The sequence below is a fragment of the Ipomoea triloba genome, chromosome 11 (genome assembly GCF_003576645.1).
Source record: "Ipomoea triloba cultivar NCNSP0323 chromosome 11, ASM357664v1".
Lineage (NCBI taxonomy): Eukaryota > Viridiplantae > Streptophyta > Magnoliopsida > Solanales > Convolvulaceae > Ipomoea > Ipomoea triloba.
In genome coordinates, this window is record NC_044926.1 from 14447861 (window position 1) to 14458411 (window position 10551).

Here is a 10551-nt window from a genome sequence, read left to right on the forward strand (position 1 = left end):
AGTCACAGACTTTCCGTTTTAACATAAATATCTTTTGACATTTCACCATATGCACGCAAGTTGTTGTCACCATGCCGCCGATGTATCTTGCCATGCCTGTTAGGCCGGAGGCGACGTCAGCCGAGACAATCCCAGCGGTTCCGCCCGCTTTACACCGCTCGCAATCCGAATGGAGGTCCCGGGGTTCCGAAACTATGCCCACGGCTCTGGTTTGGAGGCCAGCGTTGTTTCGGCTGAATACGTCCGACCGGCCTAGGGGGGTGCCGCTGTCGGATCCATTGCGGACCAGTACCTTCGATCGCATCGATTCTCTTGACCTCAGAACATGCGGACGAAGCAACCAGGGACATCAACCGATGAGCATATCGGCGACGAGTCACTCCAGTGAGACAAGCTCCTCTCAGACAAAACCGAAGAGGGACCAGCACATTGCGGGAAGTAGCCGGGGTCTGGCTCGGGGAGTATTGGACCAAGTTCGAGCTGAGTTTAACAAAGGGAAAAGGGAGCAAGTCGAGGTCGGCCCAAGGGGAATGGAAAGCAATCTGCTTCGCACGCCGTTCGTCCAGGACATTATGGACCAGCCATACCCCATGGATCTCCGTGTACCCGGTAACAAAGATTATTCCGGTCGGACCGACCCAGAAGAGCACGTCAACTCATACTATGGAAACATGTTGATGATGGGAGTATCCGACGCTGTGATGTGTCGAGCCTTCTACTCGACCCTTTCGGGCCGAGCGGCCGAATGGTTCACATCTCTGGAGCCCGGGTCCATTGCGGATTTCTCCGAGCTAGCGCGAAAGTTCGTTCACCGCTTTGCTATCTCGAAAGCAGCCAAAAAACATTTCATTTCCCTAGAAAATGCCAAGTAGTGTGAAGGTGAATCCTTGACCTTGTTCAGCGAACGATGGAAGGCGGTTATGGCGGAGATAGAGCCGGTAGACGATTGCACTGCGATCAACCTACTGCTCTCGGCGCTACGAGCGGGAGCCTTATATCAAGACCTCATTCTCAAGCAGCCGAACACTTATGAAGAAGCCTTCAGACGAATGACCAACCACGCAATAGCTGATGAGGCCAACGCTGCTAAGCGCATGCAAGAGACTGGACAAGGTCGGAGAGATTTGCGGCGACATCCCGACTTGAGAAGTAAGGACCAAGACGGGAACCCGATATACACCCCCCTGTTGAGACCAATTGGCGAAATGTTGGAGTATGCCCAATCATGCAACATGATCCAGCTCCCGGCTCCGGCGAGGGATGGCCCAGATAAAGACAAATATTGTGCATATCACAGAAATCGGGGCCATGAGATTGACGAATGCCATGTCTTGAAGGGGTTGATTGAAGATATGTTACGGTCAGGAGAAATGGCACAGTTTGCCGCCGAGAAGAAGAAAGGTCGACGCCGAGGTTGGAAGAAATACTTCAAAAAATCCAACAAGGAGAAGAAGGACAAGGGGCGCGAACCTGACCATGACCCTCCCCCTGCCGGGTCAAAACAAGTTATCCATGTCATTTTTGGAGGGCCGGAAGGAGGAGATGATCCCGACCAACATCGGGCCTGGTCGCGGGACCTACCGGTATGCTCGATCAGCACCAACCAACCGGAGAAGAGATTGAAAGATGAACCCATTACTTTCAATGACCGAGACCTCCCTCCCAGAGGAGACCAGTCGGCCGAAGCCTTGGTCGTCACAATTGACATATGCGGAGCCGAGGTCTGGAAAGTAATGGCAGACACTGGGAGTAGTGTCAACGTCCTCTACTTGGAAGCGTTCAAGAAGTTGAAACTGGACAACTCAGCCCTAAGGCCGGTCCGAACGCCGTTATCAGGCTTCACTAGCGATATGATTCATCCGGAAGGCGTCATAGTGCTCCCTGTCGAGGTCCGGGTATACCCGCGCGTCTTGAAAGTAGAAATGAAGTTCATCGTTGTGAACCTAGCCTGCGTACACAACGTTATCTTGGGCCGATCGGGGATAGCCCAGATGAGGGCGATCATTTCCATGCCTCATCTGTGTATGAAGTTCCCGACCCCGGAAGGCGTGGGGATTGTGCGTGGAGACCCGCGTTCGGCGAGCACGTCCCGAGTAAACACCATAGCCCGAAGGAAAGATGAGGAGAAAAAGGAACAACCCGAGCCGTCGGTGGCCGTGGAGGAAATCCCGTTGCGTGAAGATCGTCCTGACCGATGTGTCAAGCTCAGCACGTCCCTTTGCCCCGATCTTAAGCGGTCAATCTTGTCCGTCTTACGAGAGTTTGCGAACATCTTCGCGTGGGGACCTGAAGACATGCCCGGCATGGACCGAGCCGTGATTTGTCACCGGTTATCCGTCAGCCCGACCTCGAAACCCATCAAGCAAAAACAGAGACATCTATCTGTTGACAGGCGGGAGTTCGTTAGAAGGGATGTCAAGGGCGTGTTAACGGCCGGTCATATCCGTGAGGTCGAGTACCAAGATTGGGTCGCCAATGTAGTCCTGGTGCCTAAGCCTCCGGCTTGGCGCATGTGCATTGAATACACCGACCTGAACTGCGCCTGCCCTTCAGACCCGTACCCCCTTCCGAGCATCCATCAGATGGTCGAGGAGACGGCCGGGGCGGAGTTAATGAGTTTCATGGACGCGTTCAAAGGGTATCACCAAATTATGATGTCCGAGGTCGACGAAGAAAAGTCTGCGTTCGTGACACGCATGCAATCAACAAATCATGAAATGAAACTTTCATCAATTTGTTAAACACGATTTGTACAAAATCCATCAAATCGTAAAGAAATGATTTTTTAAGCACGATTTGTACAAAATCTATCAAATCGTTAAGCATACAACCAATCGATTTGATTAAAAACAACGATTCATTAACACCAACGAATCATTAAAACCAACGAATCGCGCAAATCAAATTTAGTACTATTCGGTTCCAACCTTACGAAATATTCATATTTCCCAACTTATTTTCTACCAAACTAAAATAATATTTATAACTCCACCACTCCAAATATTATTTAAGTTTTCATGGTAGTCCATATGAAACATTAATCTCCATTACTATATAAATTTCCAACACTTTGTATGCCTTAAACACCATCCGGAAGCCATGCTTGTTCAGCAACAAACTAGGAACCAAGTTATTGTGCAATTTTGGCACGTACAACACATTGTTCATGGTCAACTTGTTCTCTGATCTCATTTTCAGAACCACTTTATCCATGCTTCAACTGTGCTTATGATTTGCACATCAGATTAATGTTCTTTTACTACATGAACTAACCTTCTCAGTCAAGAATCTTACAAATTCAATAATCAATAATAGTACCAGTAAGATGAAACATCTTTTTTTTGGAGTTGCCATCTTGAATTTTTCCTACCTTTTAGCTAATGCACTTGGTACTTTAACAGGTACCTATATAATAGAGATAGACGACCATTGCGTTCCCACATTAACCGTAGTACTGGTTTGAGAGTTTGTAAGATTCATGGTGAAACCATTTGTCATTACCATTATTACTATTGGTACCATTACTTCTACTATTGTTATCAAGAACATTTGTGGAAGCCATTTTGACAAGTCGATTCTAAGTTGTAAGGTGTAAACAGAATTTAATTCAAAGTATATTCTCAAAATTTTAGTCACAATAATCATGATAAATTCAAGGCTTACGCTACATAATTTCCTTAAAACCGACTCACATCCTCCCAAGGGTGCAAGGAATACTGAAGCCTTATTTTACAAGATACAAAAGATTTGCATTTATATATTTGAGCACCCAAATATCAACATTCTTAGTGTACTTGAACAAAGGAAAAAATCTTCAAAATTTAAAGGAAGTGTTTGGTCAAATTTTAGAGAGAGTTGAGAGAGTTCGTTGTACCAATAGGGAGAAATTAATAGAGTTTTAGGTATGGAAATATTGTGGACAAAACTAGATAGTTAATTTGTAAGAAAATTGAATTCATTAGCATTCATGGCATTCAAAATTGAGTTTAAGATTCAGTTTGTAATACTTAAAACTGACAAATTAATCAGAATAAATATGATGTTACAAAACTAATTCGCAAATACATTAAAATTAATTAATCAGTATTAATTTGTAAATTGATCAGAATTATTTAAAATTTCTAGTACGTTATAGCAGTAAGGATCAGAGATACAACAATGATATGAGAATAGTAAGCTCAATGAGCAGTATAGTAAACATAGGCAAGACCAAGCCATAGTAATGTTGTGCACCACTACTATGTGTGTATATAAAATTTTATTAAAATATCACTTCTTTTCTTTTTTACTTTCAAATGTTGACAAAAATATAGCTATTTTTTTATGGGTGGTACTGAAAAGTTTCTATATAAATAAAAAAAGAGAAAATGAGAAGAAAAAATATAAGAGATGATAAGATCGAGAACGACGCACCTAATTTAAAGTGGTTTAGCAAGGTTGGTAAGCACACTGACCAACCTTTAAAAAAACCTTCATTTTAGTTTTATAATATCAATTCTTTTTCATAACTTTTTTTAACCTAGTCGACTTAATTAGCGTTTTATAATCAATATTTTCTATCACCTAAAAAATCACAAAATAAATCAAAGAGTAGTCTCTTTTCACTCAACTACACTGCATCTATAGAAATAACTAGAATATAACCAAGAAAAGACCCTTAGACAAAATGTAGCTCAAACAAAAACTATAATTGAGCTATCAACTTTCATTGAAAATCCATTTATAACAAATTGGTTTTCAACTAAGTGTGGGCAATTAGGGTTGACAAGGGACGGTGATATTCATCTTCAAAAATTTCTAATAGGGGCAAATATAGGGAAATATTTCCTATCCCCTGTGAAGACGAGGATCGAGATGGGATTTCAAGGATGGGGACGGGGAGGGGGATGGGGAGAACACTTCCCCACCCTGTTGTCATTCTTACTTGCATTGCCTCTTTACAAAAGGCAACATCCTAAGACTTCATGGTCTCATAAAAAGTAGTATGATTCTCTTCCATATTGTTTTTGTAATTTTTTTTTTTGCATTTATATGCTCAGAAACTCAAAGTGTAATGTTTTGAAACTAGAAACTATATGCCCAGAAATGCAATGCTTAATTTATTACTCTAAAATTAGTCTATATACTTAGAAACTCAAAGACGGATGTTCATGAACTAGAGACTAGATGTTCAAAAATCAAAGTTTGATGTTCAAAAACTAGTATCTCTAGAAAGTCAAAGCTTTATTCAAGTGTGGTGAAACGTTGTCGTTTTGGACCAAGGTCTACCTTGTAATTAGGATGACCATAATCAACGGTATAACTGTTGGTACAGGTTGATCCTGATTCAGCCTGCAAATTATATTGTGGACTCGGATCCAACTTGCAAGGTGGGTAACATTGTTTTGTCAATTTTTTTTGTTTTCTTTTATGTCCAGAAAGTCAAAGATTATTGTGAAAAAATGAGGGCACTATATGTTCAGAAACTCAACACTTAGCTTAATATTCAAAATCTAGACATTATATGTTTAAAAATTCAAAGATCAATTTCATAAACTAGACACCATATGTTCATAATTTAGCCAGGGTTTACCTTGCAAGGTGGACTCAAATCAACAATATAACTATTGGTATAAGCCGATTCCAATTCAGGCAGTAAATTATGTTGTGGACCCGGGTCTAACTTGTAAGGTGGGCCTTGGTCCAATATTACAGATGTCGTTTTGTCAAATTTTCTATTTTCCCCCATTTTTATATTTAGAAACTCAAAGATTTATCTACAAAAATGAGGCTCTATATGTTCAGAAACTCAACGCTTAGCTTATTTTCATAATCTAGACACAGTTCAGAAATTTAAAGATTAACGTTCATAAACTAGATCCTATATGTTCATAAATTACACTACAACATTCATTTTGTTACATGCCCATAACATGCCTTACACATTTTTAGAAATTCAAAGCTTTATGTTCAGAATCTAGATGTCATATGTTCATAAATTCAAAGCTCTTTATCTCTAATAGTGTTTCACCATGCCGAACTTGGTTTTAATTATGCTTTACATTTCTAAACATACTAGTTTATGAACATTAAAGTTTAAATTTATGAAAATATAGTGTCTATTATTTCACCATTAAGCTTTGAGTTTTTAAACACAAGGCATCTACTTAGATTATATATTTATGAACCTTAATCTTTAAGTTCATGAATATATACTTTATGAATGTTAAGAGCAAGAGTTAGAATGATTTTGATGAGGTCAAACAAATTATAAAAGTTAGGTTCTCAATTATTTCCATTTTCTAGACCTGAGAAATTTTAAATTGTAAATCTGAAAGGTTCACTTAGAGGATGAACTTTACTAACCGAAGAGTTAAATACCAGAAAGTAAACTAAATTTGAAAAGTAACCTCAAGATAATTAAGTCTTGGAAGGTTAGAATAGTAACTTCTCAAAAGTCATATTTGAGAATTCAAGTTTCGGAAAGTTGAAGATTCATGAAGCTGAAGACTCTAAAGACGAAGAGTTCAACATTGGAAGGTTAAATGGTCAAATAATTGAAGGGCCAACCTCGATCAGAAAGTTGGGGAATAGAAAGTTAATTGAGGTAAAAGATTGAATTTTAGGAAAGTCATATCCGAAAGGTTAGCTGTTGAGGTATGATACAAAAAGTTAACCATGAGAAGTCAAGGTTACCTTACGGATCAACTGTTCGGACGTTCTCTGAATGAACAATAAACTACCTCAAAGTTAGAAGTTGTCAAGGAATGTTATTTCCCAAAGATGTATAACTATGGAAATCACACAAGTAACTGTGAATTAATTCAAACAACTTAGTTTCCCTTTGATCTTTAGAGAATAGGCTCTTTGTAATTTTATTCAATATGCAAGTGTTGCACTTTTCATTTTTAATGCTTGAACGTCATAAAGGCCACAACTCAAGCATATAAGCAGAAAAAGCAACATCGTTCAAATTTAGTTTGAACATACCATTACAAAGGAAATCAGGCCCTACAAATATGCCACCTTTTGAAAGTGCAAACTTATTTGCTTCAAACGTCATTTTGAAGCTATACTTGTTAAGCAAACTACCATAAACTAGATTTTTCCTAATTACAGCACTTCCGTTAGAGTTAATCTCTTGCCAGAAGTAAGAAGCAATTCCACTTGACCTACGCCTTGAACTTTAGCAGTAGAGTCATTCCCTATGTATACAGTAGGACTATCACTTAGCTCCTTAAACAACTTGAAATGATGTTTACTCTTGTCTGTTAGTGTTTAGTATCGTAAACCCCAACTTGTAATTGGCAATATTATTATGACAAACTAGATAGGTTAGGTTTAGTCTTAGTTAAGGTATTGACTAGAGATCTAGTAAAACAGATATTACACTATAGTTTTTGGAAACTAGCCATTGAAACTACACCGACTTATCTACTACAACTGGCAGAGTAGTTAAGCGGTCAGAGGTTATTTTATAAAAATATCCTTATTTGACTAAGAGACCTCAAGGGTATGACAGTAATTTGTACTATATAAAATATCTTAAGAATTACTTGTCTTCCAAGAATCAGAGTATTATATATACTAGTTAGGGAGAGAATTCAACAAAGTTGATGAGATACAATTTACATGAGATATAAAATTCAAGAAACTCTCTCTACATTCCAAAAAAGGTGAATACTCTGAGATATCATCTTCTCAAGACATTATTGATTATCTAGTTTAAGAAGACTCTTGTGTTGGTTCAGGTTGAAAGGAAGTGAGTCTAGAAGGTGGGGGAGGGGGGGGGGTTGAATAGACTTACTAGGAATTTTTTAAAACCTTTTCGCAAGAACAAACCCTTGTGGAGGTTGAACTTGATCAAAGATAAACGCAGCGGATAACAAAGGTTATAACAAATTTTTAATATCACTTTGCACAAGTATTTATCTTATCAAAATTAGGTTTGAGTGTGGCATGCAATGCAATACGTAAAATAAAGAGAGAGAGAGTTTTTATAGTGGTTCGGCTGTTAATGAAGCCTACTCCACTTTTCTTCACAACTTGTGAAGGATTGCACTATTGTCTCCTTAATAGTACAATATTTCCTCTACATCGTGCTCCTTTGATCACCAAGCCCGTCAGTCACGTCTCTTTAGGTTTTTCAACTTCTTCAAAGTCTACTCCGCCTCTTTCTACTTCTCCAAGTAGAGATTGGTTGGAATGGTTGAGAATAATTCTCCAACTTGAGAGTCTTGTGTTTGAGCTTCTTGATTCAACACTTTAACTTCACAAGATCTCTTTCGTAAACTGGATCGTGATTATGAGCTTTTGAATATTTTGCACACTGAGAATTTTGCTTGCTAATGCTTTTTGCTTTTTCCAACCTTGTCCAAATGAGAAGGAGCAAGGGTATTTATAGGTGTGAATTTTCAGATCCGTTGGAGGGAATCTGAAATTCAAATACCTATTAACCAGTGTGTAATATCCAATGGGTAATGTTTGACCTTTTGAGAATGTCAGTACTTTCTAGCCGTTTGTCCACTTTTATGCAAGGACAATTTGTCCTTTGTCTTATATAAAGAGACAATCATTAAATACTCCTTGGGATCAACACCTAGGATCCATTTTGACATTCAGGTCATACCCAACCTCAAGGCTATGGACAAGACAAATTTCAGAGAATGTCTAGTGCCTTAGGTACTCGTGAGAATGATTGACTTTATCATTCTCCAATCACATCCTCGAATCAATCATTTTTTATTGTTCTGTCTTTAAGAGTTCGGCCCTTCCATTCTTTGGCCTGAAACTTCACAGTCTTCAGTCTTCGTGTCTTCAATCTTTAGATCTTCAAGTCTTCGGCTTGAGGTCTTTCACTCGAAGTCTTGTTTGGAATGATATGAAGTTACTCTTGAAATGTAATGACTCGTCTAGCAACTGTTTCTAGACAAGGATTCGTCCTTCTAATAAACAAAAAGACAAGGTAAGGATTGGGGGGGGGGGGTCTCTTCGGGTCTTTGGTATCATCAAAATCAATGGTTTGGGGTTCCTAACATCTTGAAAAGAAGTTCTACAAAGCTTTATCTATGGATTGTATTCCATACAACTATGGTGGAATGGTGTGTGAGTTAGTGAGATAGAGAACACCAACACGGATCTCATGGAAGGGATTTCTTAGGCTGTTGATTGCACAGATCTCCAGCCTCGACAATCCTCTATATCTTCATCAAATTGGGTCTTTACCATGTGAGGTATATTGCACATTGGGTTGAGAATGAGTTCTCTTACCGTCTATTTGATTTGCTATTGAGAGTGTGGATTGGACTCACTGATCGTGGCCCCCAGACTTAGATACGATTGTATCGAACTAGGTAAACAATATTTTGTGTTCTTTACTTTTTGTTTGATTTAATTTCCTCACAAATTTATATCATTGTTGCACTAACTAGTCAAACAAACGTGATTAGGGTTAGCAACAAGACAAGATCTCAAACAGTTAAGTTTGAAAGATAACCAAGAACCCTTAATATTGCGAATACAGAAAATCACACTTGGTATCAGAGCTTTTAAGTCTACATAGTGGCTTGATCCATAAGTGAATTATTGTTTCTATATTCCATGATATCCCTGATTGAATTTAGGTTATTGTGTCAGTTTCTTGAAAATCTTTAAATCTAGGTTGCTACAATATTCTGCATATACTGGTGTATTGAATTTTGATTTTGACAAGATGGAGAGCAACATGAAGCCTCCAGAGATGGATAACACCAATTACTCATTTTGGAAAGCTAAGATGCGTATCTATCTTCAAGCCTAGGGAGCTAGGGTTTAGCATGCTGTGATTATTAGTTGTACACCTCTTATAAAAGACATACCAAATAGTATGATAATTGGTAAACTAGAAGAAAAATGGTTAGAAGCCGAAGTAACTCTCTCCGATTACAACAACAAGGCATTAAATTCAATCGTGGGTTTGTTGCATGAGTTAGTTTTCACCTTAGTTACTAGTGTTGAAGAAGCTTAGAAAGCTTGGGAAATTCTGTAAACAATGGTTTAAGGAACAGACTATGTCAAACAGTCCAAACTTCAAATGGTTTTATATGAGTTTGAAGGATTGAAAATGAATAAATATGAGACAATCACTGACTTCCAGAACCATATACAAGATTTGATGAATATAGCCTCAATTCTTGGCAAACCATTCTCTGAAATATGAGTCGTAAAGAAAGTCATTAGTTCTTTGCCAAGAAGATTTCGCATGAAGGTGGCTGCTATACAATCAAACTTACGATGGAAAAACAAGTCTGTTGGAGAATTCATGGGAAGCCTACATACCTATGAATTACAAGCGCTTGCCAATGATAACCTTGGTTCTTCAAGAAAAGGTAAATCAGTCGCATTTACTATTGAGAATGAGATTGAGTTGAATGTTGAGGATTTGGATGATGAGTCACTTGCCCTATAGACAAAGAATTTCAGAAAGATTCTGAAGGGTTTTAATCATCATGGACAAGGACAAATGAGTAGAATTCAAAGCAAACCAAGTTCTACACAAGCTGTAACACCCCCCCCCCCCCCCCCCCAAAAAAA